Below are 6,000 nucleotides of genomic sequence, written 5' to 3' on the forward strand. Positions count from 1 at the left end.
CTCTGGAACAGAAACAGATAGATGTGTGTGTTTGGCCCAGTATGGTACATCTTCATTTACGACAGCTCATAAAAGTTTCTGCCCAGACTTCATTCCACTAGGATTTGTTCCATGGTCATAAGGATGAACAAATCTGGGGGAAAAAAAAAAGTATTTTTCTCTGTTGTGTCTCCAAAAACCATAGGCTCCTTGGTGTCGTGTCTTACAGAGTCTCCCTGCCGATGAGAAGGGCGGCCGTTCCTCACACCGTTTCCAGAGTGGGTTTTGAAGAAATGCAGAAACCAAGGATGATGTGGAGAATTTCTCACTTAACTAAATGGATGTGAGGTATAGAGCACATCATTATTCTGAGATTGTCTTGCTCCTTTTGAAGCATTAAAATCTCTCTTTTATGAAATGATGGAGGTAGCAGGGGAGATGGTGCTGTGTTAGTGTCTTTAGTTGGTAAAATGAAACAGAACCCTCGGCCCCGCGGCAGACTATTGACAGATACACTCAAAGCCATGATCGTCCACTTTCCCTTCGCCTGCCTTTACTGTAGAGGCTGCAGAGGTGACTGGTGGCCCTTAGGTCCCAGGAGCAGCCACGTCGTACAGCTCTGGCCAGTGATGTGAAGGCAGGGTTCCACAGGGAGTGCTTCTTCACTAGGAGAAAGGGCTTCGTTCTTTGCCTCTGTATCCTTTGCCCTTAGCCCTTTCTCTTCCCTCCCCTGAGCTCCTCTTCTTACATGTAACTCAAACCCAAGTCTTGAAGGGAATAGCCGCCTTCTCCTTTGAGGAGACCAGAATGAGGGTAAAAACCAACACGTGACGCTTGGCTGAGCAGAAATCAGAAGTGTCCTAGTTAATAAAACCCCAAAGTTTGGGAACCACATCCGGGTGTATCAAGAGGTGAATTTGCCAAGTAGCATCTCACCAGCCTTGGCTACAAACTCTTGTGATCGCTAGACACCTGAAATTCCATTTTGCTGATGTGATCTTCCAGTGAATGCTTGAGGTAACTGTTGTTGAAACTCCTGTCATTTTTATGGAGAGAGACTCCTTTACAGCAGGGTGTGGGCTTTTTGAATCCCCCTCTTCCCAGCTCCTCTACTGCCTGAAATCTGAGCTAAGCAGGCTTTGGGTGCTCTGTGAAACCCGTGTCATTCAAATGCTTCCTAAAGTATTTTGAAGATGTTCTTATTTCAGCCATTGACCAGGTGTTGATGTCAACAACATCTAAAAGTAGGTCCTTAAATATCTCTCCATCTGCTGTGGTAGGAAGGTCTGAAGCAAATGGCATTTATCAAGCAGTGATAATTTTCATGAATTTATTTGAATTTAAAACTCCTGAAATCTTGCCTGGCATCTCTTGCGGAATTTCAAAAGGGGACCTGATTCATAATCCCCAGCAACACAGAGAGATTTCTTTTATGGACACCCAGAGGTGTCATTTTTCCAGTCATTTGACCTGTCCAGCCTGAGCATGTGAGATAAATGATAATTTAGCTTAGCCCTTTCAAAGCATCCGTCATGCATCAGATGATTTAGATTTGCTTTTCCTGACCCTCCCAACCTGGAAATAGATACTCTTATTATCCTCGTGTAGAAATTTTTTAAAAAGTTGGCTCAGAGAGGCTAACTAATCTCTCTAATGACACACAGTTAAACATCCAAAGGGGTTCTCTGAGGTCAGTTTTCCCTTTGGCCTCAACCTTATGTCAGGGCAACTGATAACATGTACTTGCATGTTTAAAACCTTTTCCTATCCCACCCACCCCAATTCTTTCAAACCCATCCATCAAACCATCCTGTTTACAGTGTTACTGAAGGTCAAAAGTTCCCTCTGAGGGTGTTACTATGTAAGAAGTTGATGGAGTAGCAGTGGCCCTTTTTGTGACAAGAGTGCCTAAGTCCCCTTTGTCCCTTTCAACTTCTCCATCAGTCTTGTCTGGAGATTCTATCATGGAGGAAGTTTTCCTAAAGGCTGTAATTTACAGGATTTTCAGATTTCTTTGGCTTATGCTTACAGCTGTTGATCTATACACTGTCACTCAACCCTGATAAAATAACTTAGAAAGAAGCATATTTGAATAAATACGGTACTTTTGTTAAATTCCTACTAACCGGACAAAGTTCTGCCACTTGTTATTTAGCGCTGTTGTTGTTCTTATGATGAATGTTCTCTTCCGAGCCTGCTCCCCGAAGGGTGTACTAACCACTGAGAGATGCAGATCTTGGAATGAAGAATGATTAAGGGCCCCGGTGCTTTGCACCATCGCCAGCATCTCTCAATTTTCCATCCATTTTACACGGAGCAAAGCACGGCCTCAGGGTGCCCTCTTGTGGTCATGTTTTTAGTTGCAAGACGGTGATGGAGTTTTTCTTAAAAATGAAAATAAAGAAAAAAGAAGGAAAACAAGTCGTGCATATGTTTTCAGTCAGCAGTAAGTTTCAAGATGTGACAGTCCTGTGAAAACAAAACAGTTCAACGAACTTCAAAGTAACCACAACAGAAGATATGCAGACACACACGGAGGCTCGGCGACCGAGCCTTGCCGTGAGATGTGCCGAAAGCATTTTTTTTTTTTTTTTTTTTTTTTTTTTTTTTTTTTTCTTTTTGCGGTATGCGGGCCTCTCACTGTTGTGGCCTCTCCCGTTGCGGAGCACAGGCTCCAGACGCGCAGGCCCAGCGGCCATGGCTCACGGGCCCAGCCGCTCCGCGGCATATGGGATCCTCCCAGACCGGGGCACGAACCCGTATCCCCTGCATCGGCAGGCGGACTCTCAACCACTGCGCCACCAGGGAGGCCCCAAAAGCATTTTGAAGGACCAACCGTAGGATCTGAAAGGGGATCGGGGTAGAACACACTCAGGTGTGTGAGAATTAGGACAGGGACCCAAAAGAACACTCGCTGAGAAAGAGAGGCAGAGTATTAGTGTAAAGGCAGAACAGAACTCCCATTGCCAGTTTTCTGGTGCTAGAAGCCAAGCTTTCTGCCCATTTCTTAAGAACCCAGGTTCTCTGGTTCCTTTGTTTATTCATCTGTCCATGCGAGAACAAGACAATGTCCTTCTATTCTTTGAGCTTACATTCATGGGAGGGGGGAGACAAAATAAACACATAAGGAAATAAATAAACAAGATAATTTCAGAAAGTGCGAAGTCCTTTGGAGGAGATAAAACCGCATGATGAGATGGAGATAGAAATGGACAGCGATGAAAAGAAATGGGAGAGAGAGAGAGAGAGAGGGAGAGAAAACGTCTCAGTGAAAGAAGGGGTGCATATCTGGGTACGTTCTGAAGGTGGGCCTGACAAGGTTTGTTGACAGATGGGCTATGGACGGTGAGAAAAAGTGAGCCAGCGTGATGTCGAGATTTTTGACTTGAGCAACTTCCATCCACTGAGATGGGGAGAGTCCAGACAGGGCAACCTGGGGAGTCAGGTCCTGATGACGCTGAGTTTGCCTGGAGCTGTTGAGCAGAGCATGGGATACAGTGATGACCTGGGCTGCTCCCTGCTCCCTGGCTCACTGTGCACACTGAGTGGCAAAATCAAAACTTCACAGAGCTAAATCCTTCCTGTCCAAGGAGAGACTTGAGAAGGCCTGGTCTCCAGGGCAGGCGGAGGTGAGACACAATAGCCCATTAAAGAGCTTCATGGAAAACATCACATGGGTTTAGACGGAGTCCCTTCAGGGGACTGAGCTTTGAGCCTGAAGACCTTGGAGCCAGAGGCCAATTGGCAGGAGGGCCTGAGGGAGGTCCCCAGAGTCAGGGCGGGAGTAGCGGGAGGTGCGGGAGGTGATGGGGCAGTGGGTGAGGGACACAGGGGGAGTTCTGCATGGCCACCTCGGCCTTTTCAGAGCAAGGCTCCTGCTCTCTGCTCTGCCTTCTCCAAAGGGCCACACACCTGCTGGGGGGATTGCTGTGTAGCTGACACAGAGTCCGCTCTGCAGACCCTCTCCAAGGACAAACGGGGAAAGAGCACCTCCTTCTGGAAGCTATGTTCACTGGCACCTACTGGGTGCCAGGCCCTGTGCTGGGCCCTGGGAGGCGAGGTGTGCATGGCAGGTTCTATTGGTTTCCAAGAGAGGCTTAACGTTTCATTCTGTTGTATCGAGTTGGATTTTTTTTTCTCTTTTTTTTTTTTTTTTTTTTTGTGGTATGCGGGCCTCTCACTGCTGTGGCCTCTCCCGTTGTGGAGCACAGGCTCCGGACGCGCAGGCTCAGCGGCCATGGCTCACGGGCCCAGCCGCTCCGCGGCATGTGGGATCTTCCCGGACTGGGGCACGAACCCGTGTCCCCTGCATCGGCAGGCGGACTCTCAGCCACTGCGCCACCAGGGAAGCCCTCGAGTTGGATTTTTAATTGCACTGTATTGGATTAATTAAAGATCTACTATGCGCCCACTGCTGTGCATGGTCCTGAGGCAAAATGGGGTGCAAAGCCAGAGCGCTGCCCTCAGGGAGCCCACGTTCTCAAGATGAAGAGCACCACAGCGGAGTCTGCTGTGCCATTGAGCAGCTGTGTGCACTTGGGCAAGTTTCTGACGTCTCCAAGCCTCAGTTTCCCAGTCTCTAAGATGGGTAGAGAAACTGGACCTACTGTTAAAAGGATTAAGTGACAAGAGGCATGAAAACAGCAGCTGGCAAGGCACCTGCTACACAATAAGCCTTACTGCATGTTATTGTCAGTGAATCATCAGTTAAATGGGAATAGTAATAGTTCCTACCTCCCAGGGGTGATCTGATGCTGAAGTGCTTTAGTCTCGGTAAAGGGCTAAACCCAGCATCGCACAGGCGGGCTAAGTATTCGGGACCTGGGGGCAGCAGCAACGTGAGGGCTTAGTTCTGCCGAGCCCAGCCAAATCAGCTGTCCGCTCAAGGTCGCTGTTTCCCCGTCTGTGAAATGGGCACAGTCGTAATTTTGCCTCTTGGCCCTGTTGTGAGGATTAAGAGGCAACACTGGAACAGCCTGGCCTGCCCCAAGCTCTGGTGACCTTTATCATTCCAGCCTGGACGTGTGTTGTTGCTGTTCTTTGATTTGAAAGCACTCAGTCTGATAAACCGACAGCCTCAGAGAACACAATGATTACGGAGAGAAAGTTGCTTTAAGGGATTCCTGGGGAGGCTGCTGGCTTCTGCGTTGGGGTTCCCACCCTTGAGTTCCTGCCGTAACCCTGCCACTAACCTGCCGGGTGACTCCCTCCCTTGGTCTTGGGTTCCCAGTGGTAAAGATACAGGGGTGGGACGAGAGCAGCGGTTTTTACCTCGGGGTGGGTTTCAGAGTCACCTGGAGAGCCCACGCCCCACCCTAGGGGTTCTGAGGCTCCAGTGGGGGAATCCTGGGGGCCTGAGGTTTAAATAAGGGTCCAGGGGATTCCGATGCCCACAACAGCCAGAGAAGCTCTGGACCAGGGCGTCTCCAGGGTCCTTTCCACCTGCCCTCTCCAGCCGTGGAGGCAACTCTTGGCAATGAGCCTCACACGGGCTCCGGAAGGGGCTGGGTCATGGGATCTCCCTGTGCTTGGCGTGTCCCTGCCACTTGGGGACGGGGAGGGTTACTGTTTGTGCTCCTCAGCGGCTGGTGAGGATGAGGGGGAAGGGAAGGAGAAAGGCGGGCGCACTTGGCCTCTCTGGGATCTGAATCCATCACTTCCACCTGAGGAGCAGGAATAATAACCCCGCCGCCGGGGCTGGAGTGGAGGGAACGAGGCAGAGAGCCGGCAGAGCAAGCTCCCTCGGGCCCACGCAGTTAAGTTAGACGTTCATAAATCAAACAACAACAGCAAAAATGCCCTCCCGTGTTTGGAAATGTAAAGCTAGTTCTAAGTAACTTAACGGTCAGTGAAGAAATAATGATGAAAATTTCAGTGCTTAGTACGTAGCTTAAGTGCTGGGCCTGACCCAGAGCAGAGCTGTTTAGAAGCTGGATGGGGGTCTGCTTTTGGAGGCTCTTAAAGGGGTCTCCAGCCAGTCCCATACCAGCCGAGTTCTACCCCCTTGAGGCTCGGGGAGGC

The sequence above is a fragment of the Mesoplodon densirostris genome, chromosome 10 (genome assembly GCF_025265405.1).
Source record: "Mesoplodon densirostris isolate mMesDen1 chromosome 10, mMesDen1 primary haplotype, whole genome shotgun sequence".
NCBI lineage: Eukaryota > Metazoa > Chordata > Mammalia > Artiodactyla > Ziphiidae > Mesoplodon > Mesoplodon densirostris.